Source organism: Sinocyclocheilus anshuiensis, unplaced genomic scaffold, assembly GCF_001515605.1.
Source record: "Sinocyclocheilus anshuiensis isolate Anshui unplaced genomic scaffold, SAMN03320099.WGS_v1.1 scaffold371, whole genome shotgun sequence".
Lineage (NCBI taxonomy): Eukaryota > Metazoa > Chordata > Actinopteri > Cypriniformes > Cyprinidae > Sinocyclocheilus > Sinocyclocheilus anshuiensis.
The window spans coordinates 1073349-1090489 of NW_015549597.1; the positions used below are offsets into that span (position 1 = coordinate 1073349).

At 37.6% G+C, this 17141-nt stretch overlaps 1 protein-coding gene, 1 long non-coding RNA gene and 1 pseudogene across 6 annotated transcripts in view; 1 reads left to right on the forward strand and 2 right to left on the reverse strand.

Annotated features, from left to right (window-relative positions):
- The window catches only part of LOC107658433 (uncharacterized), an 18207-nt gene extending 16018 nt beyond the window's left edge, over positions 1-2189 (reverse strand). For 4 of the 5 annotated variants that reach the window (XM_016446978.1, XM_016446976.1, XM_016446979.1 and 1 more), the window contains exons 1-5: positions 2158-2189; positions 1845-1935; positions 1659-1735; positions 1452-1567; positions 1265-1356 (exon numbers count right to left, since the gene is read on the reverse strand). The gene's annotated coding sequence lies outside the window, so the exon portion shown is untranslated. The other variant, XM_016446974.1, reaches the window with a different exon arrangement.
- Positions 2190-5920: 3731 nt separating this feature from the next.
- Positions 5921-6879, forward strand: LOC107658434 (uncharacterized). The gene is made up of 3 exons (XR_001630786.1): positions 5921-5936; positions 6562-6631; positions 6721-6879. It is a non-coding gene; the product is annotated as an uncharacterized LOC107658434 (long non-coding RNA).
- Positions 6880-7641: 762 nt separating this feature from the next.
- Positions 7642-17141, reverse strand: part of LOC107658417 (carnitine O-palmitoyltransferase 1, liver isoform-like) — a 19841-nt pseudogene continuing 10341 nt past the window's right edge.

The following is a 17141-nucleotide window of genomic DNA, read 5'->3' on the forward strand; positions in this document are numbered from 1 at the left end:
TGTTATTGTCCTCATTTGTAAGTCGCTTTGGATAAAAGTGTCTGCTAAATGACTAAATGTAAATGTAAGTGTGATTTGGGAAGTTTCTGTCCATGTCTCTGTGTGTGTGCGCGAGTGCGTGTCTGTAGGCCTACTGTGTGCGACTGAGAGAACGGGAGAAGGAAAGCGTGATTTCCGTAGGCTACATAAAAAAGGTGGAAAACTTGGAAATAGTTTGTCATTTTTTACCCTATTGTTTGTTATATTTATTTGCTCAATGTCTTGAGCAATGCATAAATCTTAAGATAAAAGATAAAATGATGACAATCTGCAGACAATGTACAAACTATTTGCTAATGTTGTTAGCCTATTACTTTAGTATAGCCTAGGCCTAATAGACTACATGACATTATTTTAAATGTTTAATGTTCAATTTTATTAATACAAAAAAAAAGGGGTGCTCCTCACTGTCTCCTCAGCGACCCTGCTTGTTGTTCATACATATTCCACACGCCTAGCCTTCATCATTGACATATTTCACACTGTAGCCTGTTCTACAGACTGTGTGCTATCTGTTGGTTAAACTGTCGGATGGAAAGGTTATCGCTGCATCCGCTGCTTCACTCAGAACTCTCTTAAACCCCGTTCACTCGACACGAATCGACCCCATTCATTTTCTGTTCACAATCTGTTTGACAGAATTAAATGTGCAGACACTCACGTGAAAATGTACTCGGGTGGTTTGTCATTCAGAAAACTGAATATGAAAAATTGACATGTAATGGATACATTTCGTTAAGTTATATGCCATTTAAGCATGCAATATTTGAAAAACACATTTAGTACAAATTTTTTTTTTTTAAATCGCTGAACCGTGACGTGTGATTGCAGAGATACTTTCCTTAAACCGAGAAGAAATGTCTACTGCCTAAATAGGACAGGATTAAAACATCGCGTCACACAAAAATCCAGCGTTTGGGCTGCCAAACGCGTCCTCATGGCCCTCGCAAACGGGTACGTCACTAAAATCTGTGAATAACTTCCAATGGCATGTGCCGGAGAAACTAAAACCTCAGATGCCACTTTAATACCGACAGCGCCAACAATTTCGCAACAGTATTATAACAGCCTACTCAAAATGGCTATTTAATAAATGCATATTTTTAAGAACTAAATAAATAAAATACATTTAATTCTTATGCTATTTTATAATAATATAATCCCAATGGAGGTTTTGGTTTGAAAACCATGCATCTCACAGCACACTCTCAAACACACGCCTTACCTTTCAGCCGCCTTGTCTTGGTCTGCAACATACTTTCGTTTTGCAGCCTCAAGCAACGGCCCCCCTTGTGTTGCAAGGAGTTTAAAATCCCCCTAAGAAACCAGACAGGAAGCAGGAGAAAGTGACAAGTGGAATTTCACAGTGTTTATACGCAGTCAACGATGCTCTCATGTAAGCGTGGGCTCACCGTGCGATGTACAGCACTGTTTATAGACCAACCGCAAGTTCATGTGCAGTCGCTCATGGACAAGTGGAGAAAGTCCCCACCCTCTTTCACCTCTACACCGTTTGTTGTAGGACACTCTATAACCAATAAAACTGAAGGCGTTTCATTTAAGCAATAAGACACGTGATACTGTGAATATCGACAAGTTTGAATCGGAATTATACGTACATATACAGAAGTACACGTTTTGTGCCAGGGCTTGCCTTTTTCTGATCCATTGCGTCATTCCATCCTTTTATCTTTTGCTGTCAGTAACAGGTCAGAGGGTTCATTATATATAGTACTTGGACAGATGTAACAGGAATATCTAATATTTCACAGCAATAACAAAGATTTTTATTTTATCTTATTTACCTGCAAGTAAAAAGCATATTCGTATGTCCTCTACAGAAGTAAAAGAAGGTCATACTGTGCTTTGAACAATGTATGTTTCCCTGAGATGTTCCTATGCAAAAGTCCATTTGAAAAGCAAATATAAATGATACAAATTATAATGGAATATAACTACAAGAACATTTCAATATTGTTACTCCTGTAAAATTATTTTAAGTATCAGAAGTGGCACATTCAATCTCATAATTTATTTATATTGCATTAAAAAACAAAAGCCACATCTAATATATTGTCACGTTGCACACACACGAGGAGACGCTGGAGAATACTTTACCAAGACTTTATTTGCACCAAGGGAGACGTTCACACGAAGACGTACAACAGCGGACTGGGAACACAACACAACACAACACACACAGGAGGAGGGGATGACGAGACACACCTGGGAGCAATAAACCATCATGGGGAACACCTGGGACAAATTAAACATGGGAAAGGAACACCTGGGGAGCAAGACACAGAAAAAACATGGAACAGAGTCTGACATATATTACTTAAACTGTGCTGTATAATACATCAGCTAAGCAAGCAGATTCATCAATATTCATATATAACCATGGCTTCAACAGAGTTAATCAGAGTCTTCATGGCAAGTTGATCCATTTAACATCTGGAAAGAGATTAATTGAGCATGCTATGTCGTTGCTGAATGGGTGAATTCGATAGATTCATTCCTGTACAAATTAACATGACTACATTTTTTTTCTTTCAAGGTTTGTCGGGTTAGCTTGGCTCAATTTCAAAACCCACACAATTTCAGGGGACCCTGTGTCAGCCAAGCAATGGACATTGATACGAATGGGAATGTGAAAGGATAGCTTTTTATTATCCATTTCTTGCATCTTAAATCATGGAGGAATGAAATTAATGAATTTAATTTTTAAAAAACAATCCACCCAGCCACACAGGTTTTAACCACACAGCCTCTCTTCATAACCATACCCTGTAAAGACACAACTACAGATATAAGCAAACAGATGTCGCACACAGTAGTTGACTGGCCTGACACCTTTTTGCTGTTCAGCAAACAGATGTAATTGATGTACACAGACAGATGTAATTCCTCAGGACACCTGTTTCAGTGATTTATGACAGGTACAGCAAAACTGCTCCAGCAGGAATTAGCAAAACCAGAAACTCTACCAATTATTTTCAGTACTGACACTGGAATAGATCCACTATATCACAAAACTCAAACCCAAAAAACAGAAGAGAATTAAATATAAAATGCACAAATAATGACATAAATTTAAACCCATCTTCATACAAACACGCAGCAGGATTTACGACTGTTTGTCAGGTTGGCTTTTGTGGCTTCCTTGAAGTCTGGGTTGAGCAGAGTCCTATAAACAAGAAAAATTAACCGCACTTTAGTTTAATATGCTATATAAACATTATGAAATAAATTACTTATCTTTCAAAACAAGACACCAAATGTCTATTAAATATAAGAATAATAAATAGTGAAAGTGAAGTCTACTCCACAGCAACTGAACTCACAGGAGAATTTTTTTCCTATATTTCCAATTCAAAATGTTGTGAAGAGAACCAAAACTTAGCTGGCAATGGTAAATTGTGTGCATTCACATCCTCATCAATTGTTTTAGCACATCATTATTTTGTCATGTAGTTAACAAAATCTGGGTCTATTATATAACAAAACAAACATGACAAATATGCTGCTGCACTCTAAAAAACGTTGGGTTATTTACTGTACCCAATATCTGTGTTAACATGTTGGGTCGTTTTGTTGGGTTATTCCTATGTTTATTGGGTTATTTATTTCTATAACAACGCAACCAGTTGGGTTAAAAATGTAAATTCCAACGGTCGATCGGTGCAACTGCGACAGATGATACAGCAGTAAATTAATATGTGTGCGTTATGTTGTTGTTTGTTTGTTACAAAGTGTCTTTAAGCCCTGACACAGTGATATTGCTGTTTTTCCTACGAGTATGTTTACATCTCCCCTGTCGGCTGATATTTTAATCCGTTATCTGCACTCTTGACTTGACTAACGACACGAGCGCTCTGAAGTCGATCAATTTCAAACCTATAAAAAACGGTTTCCTTACTTTTTCTGTTCGTCTCGACAGTTTGGGGGAACATTTTACATATATGAGTGAAGGTATGTCGCCTTTTTATTCAAAACTACATGTCCTTTCGTGTAGTTTGTCCATGTGACCTACACTGATTACACGCGCCGCTACTTCAGACATGAAGAACTGAACTTGGAAGAGAGCGGAGCGTTATTATCATCAGTGATCAAAATACACCATTATCGGTTTCAAGGTATAGTCACATAATAACCGTTCTTGTTAAATAAAATTAATACTGTTTGTATGTACTATATAATAGGGTCTGAACAGGATGCTGGATTTTACACAATTTCTAACGTTAATAAAAGTTCCACTGTCAAAACCCCATACGTCTTAACTATGCCACTTGGGAGAAAGTACACCCCGATATGGATAAATCATAATACAACTAAATAATTGGACATGCAACAATTACATTTTCAGAATTCATCTGGAAATTACAGTGTAAAATTAAAACCCTTCGAAACACACAGAAATGAAACGCTTTATCTCTGGAAAGTTGCTGGTTACCAGAGCAATCATGTAGTGATTATTTTTCACCGACAGAGGGCGCTGTGACCTACACTGATTACACGCGCCGCTACTTCAGACATGAAGAACTGAACATGGAAGAGAGCGGAGCATTATTATCATCAATTATCAAAATACACCATTATCGGTTTCAAGGTATAGTCACATAATAACCGTTCTTGTTAAATAAAATTAATACTGTTTGTATGTACTATATAATAGGGTCTGAACAGGATGCTGGATTTTACACAATTTCTAACGTTAATAAAAGTTCCTCTGTCAAAACCCCATACGTCTTAACTATACCACTTGGGAGAAAGTACACCCCGAATCGATATGGATAAATGATAACACAACTAAATAATTGGACATGCAACAATTACATTTTCAGAATATAATTACATTTTATGCTCAAAAAGAGGCTTAAATGCAAAATAATAAGATGGGTGTGGAAATTTATGTGGGTGATTTACTAACAATGCACAAATTAAAGAACACAGATGCAACATCTAATTTACATATCAACCAATGCAATATACCAAGAACAGCGCAAATTAGCGTAGTTGCAAATAAAGAATAAAGAAATAAATAAGCAACAGTAGGCTACGTTGAAAAGAACTGGAGGCCAAAAAATCAAGCGTAGCGTTAGTTCTGGCAGGTCACGTTAGTCAAGCTCGCATCAGCTGACCTTCAGCTGATCCCCATACAGAAATGAAGGGTTGCAAGAAGTTTTGATAGACCTGTGAGACTCCTAGTTGAGGGTTCCAAGTCATCTTTTATTTCCTGAAGCAAATTAAAAATAACATGGCTTGGCAAACAATATGTTCAGACAATGTGATCTTCTGGCATTCCAAATAAATTAATACATGCATTAAAAATCACCCTTCTACCACACGATCGATGTTCTCTGCGATACCTCCTCCAGCAACAATAATTGCAGCCATTTCAAGCGCAAAATAATTTAAGACATGCTTTTTTGGGGCGTCAAATAATGGCGCAAATGCCAGTAATTTGACGAGCGCAAACGTTAATAAAACGCATTGCGTGATTCATTTGAATACTCTCCTCCTATAAATTTTGCGTCTGAAAGGGAAACTCCTACAAATGCATATTCAGTAAGGTCAGGGGCAAAAATAACTATCCACGCCTTTTCAGTGCTAATTCTTCACTGTGCGTCTTTAGTAAAACCTGACAGTACTATTTTAACACCAAAAGACGGTTTGCGCTGGCGCCAGCTGTTAGTAAAACTGGCCCTTAAAGGGTTAATTCACCCGAAACTGAAACTTTTTTATTACTTATGTTATTCCACATCTCCATGAGTTTTTTTTCTGCTGTACACAAAATATATTTTACTTTCATAGTATGAATAAATACACATTCTTCAAAATCTACTTTTGTGTTCAACAGAACACAGAAACTCATACCGGCTTGGAACAACTTGAGGGTGAGTAAATGATGACAAAAGTTTCATTTTTGGGTGAACTATCCCTTTGAGAAAAATCACACAAACAAGAGCACTGTGAAGGTGTCTTTAAATAGCTGAGTTAAGGCTGCTTGTGCCTGCTCAAAATTCTCTGTATAGCAATGCAGCATTAAACAGTATGTAAAGACACATAAAAGCTACTTTCAGAAGTGCATCTGTGCCATCTTTGTAATGTGAATTTTGCATTAGACTCTAGATCAATCTAGATCAGGTATGAGACCACAGATAACCACAGCCTGCTGATATAGAGTCTAACAGCATGATTACGAGTGTGATATATAGTTTTTACATAACTTATTCTGTATGTCACTGACACACTGTCATTACCACCCACTATCATAACAATGTAACATGCAGAAGGAGTTCAAAAATCCCCACACCTTGTCTATATTGATACAAACACCACTTTTGTAACACTCAGCTAATCAAATTGATATATAACACACGGATATATAACATTAATCCATTATTACAACAGTAAGAAGTCGAATGTAAGACTGCTACCATGGTTTAAAAAAGTGTGGATTTTTTCCCTTATTTTGCCCATTCTTGTTCGGTGATTAATCCATTGTTCTTTCTATTTAAGATGGTCTTTGGAGATTGCATTAAAGTTGCATTAAAACCCTGACGTCCTCCTTCATTGCCATACAAAGTGGGTAAGTGCATCATTTACGACAATACATTTTTGGGTATTATTTGATCCTATGTATGCATATTATTTACCATTTTAAATTTCTGTTTAAAGGTTGGAACAAATTTCATTCTGTATTTGGAGGAGGAGGAGGAGGAGCAACAAAGGCGATACCCTCATGTCCTGCAGTTTTGGGATAAAATCCATCCTTCATTATTGTGGGAGAAATGGCACTGAAGCAAGACCGTCTTTTTACAAGCAGTTGATACATGGTTTAGATTATTTTAAATTTTGAACATTGAGTAAGCCTGTTTCAGCTGTAATTACACTGCTGTACTAGCTTTGTTCTGTTTGTTTGTTTGTTTATTTGTGAATTTATATTTATCTTGTAAACTGAAACAATTGCAAGTAACCTAATGTGATAAGAAAGTGACAATTTCAACCAATTATTTCATTTAATAGAAGTTTTTGCAACTTTAAATGTAATCGAAATAAAGTGTTTTCAAAATATTTGGATGCTGTATATTATTATTTACATAGCAATACTAATACTAATAATACTACTACTACTACTAATAATAATACCAGGATGGTTAAAGCAACATTTTGGCCAAATAACCCAACAAATTTGTTATTTTATAACCCAATGCATTGGGTTACTAACTTACTACCCAATCCATTGGGTTAAAATAACTCAACATTAGGTAGGTACTATAGCAACCCACCATTGGGTTATCTATTGGGTCATTTTTAACCCAACAATTTTAAGTGAGTGGAAGATTAAAAAAAAATAATGCACGGAACATAAAAGATGCTTAAAACAAATCTATAGACATTTTTGTTATAATTAGAAAATCAGGATTCTACCTACTACATTTTATTAACAAAATATGAAAATGATATGAACTATATTCATATTATTAAAGATTTATTACTCTCTTTCTTTAATTCACTATATTGTCTTTTATACTTTACTTCTGCTTTATATACATTATCATATTGAGATGTTTTTCAACCTATATATAGAACAGGAAGTCAAAACAATGCCATGATCTGACATGTGCCCTGTGAGTGCATTAAAAATGATCTTGATGCAGCTCCATAAAAAAGGCAAGTAGTCAGTTGTTCTTAATTGTTCAATTTCAGAGCATGTAGTGATGTAGGGTTGTTTTGCTCTTACAGTCTCTGTGCAGGACACATGGAAGTTGATAATTTCCTCTCCCATAATGATGTAAGATACAAAAGAAAAGATCTTTGAAGAAAAGCATAATCAAAAGCAAAGAAAAGCAAATCTCTCATCCATGACTGCACAAAATGAATCGGTCTCCACAATACAGACAAACACTAACCTCTTTAAGGAAAGGAGACTCTACCCCCAGGTATTTTGAGAGCACATATAGGCAGAAGAGGTGCCTGTCAATGCTAGATCCAGTCATGGCCAGGCGGTAGAGGTTCTGATGCTTCTCAGCAGCCTTTCGGAACAGCTTGCGGCAATGTTCTCCGTCCTATGAAGAAAAATCAGGCAAAATGAAATAACTGCCATGCGAGAGGTTACACGACAGTACAAAGTAATTATGGAGGGCTGTGGCACTTAAAAATCTAATTAAGAACTCAACTACCAATGGTTTCATCATATCATATCAACATATCAAAATAGAAACAAACAGACCTTTTATTTTTTTTATTATTTAATAAAATAATAAAATGTTTCAAAATGTAATTTAATTATACAATAAATAATAAAAGAATAAATCATTTTTGCATGCAAACTTTAAAATAGTATTTTTATAAAGTATTTACAAATAGCATTATCAATTTATAAATTGTTTTCTTTATTATTTTGCCAAATAATTTTCTTCATCAATTAGCCAATCAACTTATAAAACAGGTCTTTTTATTTGACCATTTCAAAAGTGATTTATTTATTTTAATTCATTACATTTAACTACATTTTTAAACATTAAATAAACAGTTTAAATGTCTATTTATTCAACAGTCATATTATATTTTTATTTTTTAACTAACAAATTGATAAATATTCCTTCATTTTATTTTTAGGTGGCATTCCTGATTCCTCAGTGAAGTGCTGTCAGTAACAGAGACGGAAAGAGAAGGATCTTTGGATTTACAGCATGCTCCAGTCAGCTGAGGCATTTTGATAAAAATCAATGTGAAAAGTTCACTGCTGATAGGGTTTCAAAAGTTCCTTCTTCAAAAAGTCCCCAAAAGGTAGAAGGAAGAATTTGACTTAACCTCTCCTGCTTCCAGTGCAAGGACAAAGACACAGCTTTCATTGGAACAGCATCAGACGGTCTCAGTGTGGCCCTCGCGAAACAGACGAGTCATGGAGGCTTTGTACGTCAGGCAGGAAGTCCCTCTGTCCTAAAGGTCAAAGAACAAATGAGACAGTGATCTAGAAAACAACTTCCTGTTATTATATCAATTGGAACTGTACTGAAAGCAGAATGAGAGTATGAACACAACACATGAGACAAATAAGAGAAAGTCCCTTCCCAGGGCTAAAAAATGGCCTATTAAGAATGCTGACCTTCAATATGTGAGACTTTTCTCACGCATACTTATTATTATCAATGCTTTCGCTTTGTCAGGACGATGAAGATTGAAGTACCCTGTAGTAGGCCAGCTGCAGGGCCAGCTGCACAAAGGAATCTAGGCTCATTTTCATTTTCTTGATCCGGCCTTACCCAAATTCTCTGAAGGGAAACACATGACAGTCCACATCATCAGCCAGTGCTTGCGCAACAGCGAGAGACTCGAACACCTGCGTCTGAACCTACAGAAAGACAGCGGAGAGAGGAGACCAGTATGCCTGTGATTGGTTTTCATTCCTTTGGGTTCTAGAAGAACACTGCTGAATGTTGTATCAGTGATTAAATAAAAAATATAGCTGGTAAGGTGCAGAGGCGGACAGTAACTAAGTACATTTACTTGAGTATTGTACTTAAGTACACGTTTTGAGTATCAGTACTTTACTTGAGTATTATTTTTTCTGGGAACTTGTGACTTTAACTTTAACACTACATTTGAAAGACAAATATTGTACTTTTCACTCCACTACATTTCTATCAAGGTCCTCGAAGTAGAAAGTCGTTACTTTGCAAGTATTACGTACAACAACAAAATAGTGCATTGACATAAAAAAGGAAATTTACTTTTGGTACTTAAGTACTTTTAAAAGCAAGTACTTCTGTACTTTTACTTAAGTAAAAATCTGTCTTTACAACTTTTACTTGTAATGGAGTAATATTTGACCAGCAGTATCTGTACTTTCACTCAAGTAATGGAGTTGAGTACTTTGTCCGCCTCTGGTAAGGTGTCATGCACCGGGATCATGGTATAGCATGGAGGAAAAGTTTCTATACTTACCCATTTGCTTCGGTGGTGAAATTCAGAGAAATATCCTATAGATTAGACATTTTTAGAAAGAAAAATACTCTTAGAGTTTTTATGCACTTAAAAAAAAAATTGCCAGTTAACTGAGTAAAAGAACATCATAACACATGATAAAAATGATGATACTGTACAAGACGCTGGAATATCAGCAAGTGTATAACCGCAGAAGACTTTATTACAGGTACTAATATTAATACTAATATAACTGCTTCAGTTTTGTTTGGAGCGACATGAGTAATTTTCCATTTTGGGGTGGAGTATCCTTTTAAGAATACTTTGATGTGTTACAACAAAGACTTCAAGTGAATTGTTACAGATATTTTTCATTGTGTAAAAGAACTTGCGTGCTGGCCACTAGGCACGTCCCTTATATCATGTAAAATACAATTCATGCTTCCATTGTCAAGAATGCACACAAGGAAGTTGTGTTTACACATACACAAAAAAATCCCCAATGCTTATTTGCAAGTGAACTACCGACCCTGAGAAGAGGCTGCAGGGAAAATCCCTGATTGACTGGGCACATTTTTAGACCTTCCAAGTACCGCAGTGAAGTGACAAAGTGACATGCAGAGTTTTGTTAAATATTGCTACAGCTATCATAATAGAAATTATAAAATATACAGAAAGATCAATGATTACATTTCTAAATAAAAAGGCAAACGCATACATACATGAGCCAGTGCAACATTACTGAACCTTGAAGATATGAAACTCATATAAAGGTTTCCCTTCAATACGGGAACATTAGATTACACTTAGATAAGATTGCCTGGCTGGGAACTGTACAAAAAAGTTGTGTAACTCTTACGTGCTGCACTGCGTTAAACAAATATTTTTAAAAGCTCTATAGTGCACTAGGTGTACCATTTTAAAATAAAATTAAGAAACAAATTAAATGCATTAAGTCAAAAATAAAAAAATATGAAACGAATAACTAAACATTAAATTAATAATTACATTTATTACTAGTTAATAATTAATTAACAGACATAAAAAGTTAAAAATGCTTTATTAAAATGCTATTTAAATGTAGCATGTTAAAGTAATTTAAATGAGTTCATGCAATATTTTCTTGTTGTATTTAATTAAGATTTAAGCATAGATAAACAATCAATTTGTTTGTCAATTTATTTATATTATTATTTGTTAAATAACACAACTGATATTTCATAATTTTTATTCCTTTGATTCCTTCCAGGATTTCTAAATTGCCTAAAATTGTTACGGGAGAAAAGAGTCAGGATCCAAGTGCAAGTGCAAAATAAGGGTTTATTTTGTAACCACAATAGACGGAGACAAAATGTGATCATAGTCCGGAGTCTCGGTCAAGATCAGGGCTCCTCCCGAGCAGCGTTCCTCACTCAGCGCTGGCCTACCCAAGGCGAGGGCTGAAGATCCGTACCCTGGCTGAGCGTGAACTGAAAACAGAGAACTGACAAGGAGACAGGACATGAGATAACGAACCGACAAACACACATTGAACAAAACGCCCTATAAAGGCATCGCTAATGAGTTGCAGCTGGCGCGCTCTGATAGAGCGCCAGCTGCCACCACTAATGAATGACGTAACACACACACACCCACATGACAAGACGCAAAAGGACCGCATGGACCCATGAACCGTGACAGTACCCCTCCCCCTAGGAATGCCTCCTGACATTCCCAGGAAGACTTAGCTGACGATTAAATTCATCGATAAAAGAGTGGTCCAGTATGTCCCTAGCAGGTACCCAACTTCTCTCCTCCGGACCGACACTAAAGCCTCACAGTCATAATTAAATGACTGTATTACCAGCCTCACAGAAATACGAGTGCTCGAACAAGAGGATTTGTGTCTAGCGACGGCACCCGTCAGTAACCTCTTACCTACTGGCGGGTGTTGGCTTTTACTGGACACTGTGCTGCGATGTGTCCGGTGGCGCCACAGTATAAGCACAGTCCCTCTCTCTTACGTCTCTGCTTCTCCTGTTGCGAGAGTCGGGACCTTCCCACCTGCATGGGCTTGGGCTTGGGCTCTGGAAGAGAGAACACAGTTTTACTGGTGAGTGATGGCAAATGACTCTGTGAAGAGAACGGCGGTTCTCGGAGCTGTCGTTGAGCCCGCCTCCGCAATCGGGTGTCCACCCGAATAGCTAGAGCTATGAGTTTGTCCACCCCAGTAGGTAACTCCGATGAATCTATCTCGTCCTTAACCGTATCAGAAACTCCAAACAGACACATGTCCCACTGTGCCTCTGCATTCCACCCACACTCTGCAGCCAATGTGCGAAACTCGATAGAATAGTCTGTGACCGTGCTCTGTCCTTGGCGCAACTCGGCGAGAAGTCGTGCTGCCTCTCTGCCCGAAGCGGCATGATCAAACACTCTCCGTAGCTCCCCGGAAAATGCCTGGAATGAAGAGCAACAAGGGAGTCTCTGTTCCTACATGGTGGTTCCCCAGCTAGCAGCTCATCCCGAGAGCAACGTTATCACAAACGCCACTTTAGCCTCCTCAGTGGGGAACGATGACGGTTGGAGGGAAATGTACAGAGAACATTTGGCCAGAAAAGAACGACATAACTGGGGTTCCCCGGAATAAAAGGCTGGAGGTGGTAGCCGAGGTTCATCGGTGCAGACAATCGGGCCCACCGAAACCGGTGGATGAAGCATGGCTGGTTGCTGACCTGAAGCCGTCTCTGCCTTCAGATGCTGGATCTGGGTGGTAAGCTCAGACACCTGAACAACCAGGGCCTGAACGGCACGCCCCGTGGCCATCATCTGATCCTCCTGATGCTCCATGCTAATGTTAGTCTTAGACAAAAAGTCCCTGAGTTCTGCCGCACTCGCTGGATCCATGTGTCGGTCGGTTCAGGGACATGAGATAATGAACCGACAAACACATTGAACAAAACGCCCTATAAAGGCATCGCTAATGAGTTGCAGCTGGCGCGCTAGAGCGCCAGCTGCCACCACTAATGAATGACGTAACACACACACACCCACATGACAAGACGCAAAAGGACTGCACGGACCCATGAACCGTGACAAAAGTATCCAGGTTCTGGCTTTATATATGCACACACTCACACACAATTTTTTACAATATATTTACCAATTTTAGCACACCAGGTTGACTACAAACAAACATGAAATTTTATGTTTACTCATAATAATTTCTAGGGGTGCCAATAGTTGTGGCCAACATGTATTAGAGATAAACATTTATTTCATAAAGTGATCCCCTCCCCCACTTTGATTGTTTTACTTGCTGAAAGGTTCGATTTTTGTGATTTTTTTTGAATGAAAGATCAAAAGGATAAACAATACAGATTTATTTTCACAGCCTTCTTTGATAATATTCACTAAGGGTGCCAATAATTCTGACCACAACTGTACTTACAGTTACAATGCACCATGAGTACCTCCATACACGTATCTACTATCTAAAAAGATTTAGTAGGCAATTTTGCATGAACATTCTCCAATAATAGTTGCTTTAGGAAAAAAGCACTTCTTTTATGGACCAAACAGAGCCTAAAGTGGGCATATGATTATTAAAACAGTAATGCATAAACTTACTGCCTGTTCTGCAGCGTCAGAAAATCAAACCTAGAACTGATAAGGATAAGGAACTAGAGTTGTTATGTTCATGTTATCATCCATAACCAGACACATGTTGCTGTTGAATAGTATTGAATCTATCAATGAATCTTCAAAACATCATGAAAGTTGAGGGAGGAGAAGGAAGAAGGAAGAAGGAAGAAGGAAGAAGGAAGAAGATGTTATTTGTGTGTGTGTATGTGCATTGTGCATACATGCATGGTTTGCAATCATCCTTAAATGTTTTGCAGATTGCATGAAGAGCCTGATTTGTGACATGACATGGGTAACATGCCAAAGTTTGATGAGGAGCACAGAAAGCGTACAACAAAAAAAGAGAAAGCTTTTCATCTTGCCTCCAGCGGTATGTCCCAGCTCAAGCGTTGAGGAGGCGGTAATGAGCGCTCAATCTCTCCCCTGCAGTTCACATCCGCTGTGTAACCCAAATGAAATGTGTCTGTGGCCAGAGTGAGTGAAATATACAATCTGAAAAACATTCAACCCAAACAAGATTGTAAACACTCATTAAAGAACATCACACATTTGATGCACATGTTTTGTATGTGTGGAGGTGTGAATGGAATGTCTTCTGCAGAAAGCTGCTGTGGAGGTCATCAAAGTGGTCTTTGTCCAAACAGAACACCCACAGACACTTTAACTGCATATTCTAAAATCAGCGTCGTAAATGTTTCAAATGACACAGGCAGTGGGTTGGTGACTAATATTGAAACTTGAACCATGACATTTGATGTATGATGAACGCCAAGTTCATTACTGCTCCGAGACTCCCACACTTACCTCCCACAAGTGGGCCACTATCGGAGCATCGGCCCAAGAATGTTCTGCATTTAGCCCATTCTTTCCATTCTTATACACCACGACAGAAAATGACTTATCAAACCACCTGAGGGAAGGAGGCCAGAAGTGAAGCAATGTGCTGGTCACGCAAAGTTTCTCAGTACAAACACGTTATGCTGCTCACCCACCTGCCACAGCATTTTCCGTGAAGGAGGGATTTGGCATAGTGGTCCAAGTTCAGGGAGGGATCCTCCCCATCATGCCTTCTTCCTGATCATCCAGTGTGACAAAGAAGGCCGCTTTTTCAATGCAGTCCAATGAGCGCTTGTTCACTCCAGAGCTGAAGAACTGCTTCCTCACTTGAGCCTGCAGGGCTTCCTGACAGGACAGAGACAAAGAAAATCAGTTAAAGACTCACACAAAACAAACATCTCATTAAAGCCTTTTTATTGAGCCATTGCAGATAACACGCACTTATAACCAATAAGGAAAAACGTCCTTGTAGACATCTTAATCTTGAAAATGTTAGTAAGGTTATATTTGGCTTTGAATCAGGAAGAACATGCATTTTCCCATGCTACTTATCTATTGTTGACATACTGTAAAGGTCCTAAAATATGAATTAAAAAATATTTTAACTAATAGGATTTTTGCTGACTCTTAAATAGTTTACGGCCAGAAGAAACAGTGCTGAGAAACACTGTGTGCAATCAATCGGCATCATTTAACGTGGATTTACTTTAGTAACACTAACTGCACAATGGTATTTTGGCAGAAATGTGGGATAATCATAAGAAATGTATTAAAGGAGTAAGGGAATATAATTACAGTATTTTTGTGATTAAGCAATAGCGTTTGTGCATTTATGGAGTTTAACAGCCCCTATCTTGGTCACTTTATAGATTAGATTTTTTTGGAAAAGAGCAGAGTGAATATTTTGTGTCATACTGGGTTTAAATGACAAAAGTAAGCGAGAGAATAATTACATAATTTGTAAGTGCAATCGCTATGAAATGTTTTATAAAAGGATGTAGCCTACCACATTTTGCTTTGCCTATTGATATTATTAGGGGTGCAAATTCACTCCTTATTTTCATGAACTCTTCCAGTGTAAATATTTAACATTGCCGGTGACAGATAGAAATCTGACCAGTTCGATTGGTTTATTTAAATTAAGTTTATATAGTTTTTAGATAGTATTTATATTTAGAATGTATTTGAATTACAGTGTTATGTTACTTAAATAAATAATAAATGATTTGAACATTTAATAAAGTATACAAATTACCTTTAACTGTTAAGAGGTTTAAATTAAATATGGAGAGAGAATTTTTCTGAGAGAAAAGACAAAAGTCTGGTGGCAGTTCACAGCGTTTACAGAAATTCCTGCAGTTAATGGATTAATGAATTCACTTTTGTAAACAATTTAATTTGATACATGAACTTAATAAGTGAACCTTAAAAGGTTAATAAGTGCAATATTCACACTGACTGGTGCTGTGACAGTGCAGCTGTTATATCAGGCTGTTATTATACATCTACTCATGCTTTACAGTGTTTTCTATAGAGTAATATTAATAGTCTATAAAAAAAATATAAATGGAAGTATAATAGAAATTATGTAATAACCAAAAATTATAAACAAAACTCAAAACTCTCTTATATTATCGCTTTTTATCATGGAGGAGTATACTGCACACTTGATAATGCCTTTTCTTCACTGTTTGCTCCAACTAAAAATTAGTGATGTTAGGTTCTTGAACGAATCGTTCTTTTGAGCCGGTTCTCAGGAAGTAACCGGTTGAGCCGGTTCACAAATCCTCATCCGGGTACTACGAATTATCTTGACCCGTACTACTTATATGCTTAACGAGTCACTCCGCTATCGTTGACTGTCTGGCGCCATCTTGTGACTGAAAAACTTAACCACCGCGTGTTACAACGGAAGACTTCAGCATTCATTTCAACATATATGGTAAAAACAAATCTTTTTAGCCGTGTAATAAGCGGGATAATTTGCATCCAGCCGGTTGTTATCTCAGAATAAACCCCGACAGGGTGATCAGGACCCCGATGCGAAGCGGAGGTACATTACTGGATGTGCATTATCCTGCTTATTACATGGCTAAAAAGATTTGTTTTTACCATATATGTTGAAATTAATGCTGAAGTCTTCCATTGTAACACGCGGTGGTTAAGTGTTTTCAGTCACAAGACGGCGAAGCGAACCACACCAAGAATAAAAAGCAACATTGTAATCATTTTAATGCCTGTTTCGGAATAAAGCAATCGATCTACAGGTGTGAAAGCACCCTGAATCGAACTTTAGTTCCGAGTTGATGACGCAGGACGCACAACCGAAGTAGCACGTCCAACTCAAAAAGAACCGAATGAGCCGATTCAACCAACTGTCGAAGTTTGCCGAGGACTCAACAAGAACCGAATGAGCCGTGGCGAAGTTTGCCGAGTCTCCGTTTGTGGTCATTGCATGCTTATTTTAATTTTATTTTTTATCCATGAACGTGATTGGATAGGGAGTAATAGGTCTCGTGACTTTCCTCAAATCAAATTGTGCATAGAAAACTTTAACCGCCAACTGTTTATCATGGCTGTGCATTCTTCAAGCATCAATTCAGTCGCATCTTCCTCTGACTTAATATGTTAAGGTAAATTTAGGATTTCTGCTTACTAAATGATTTGTATATATGCTTGCCTATCTACACGGCCTGAAATTTGGTGTG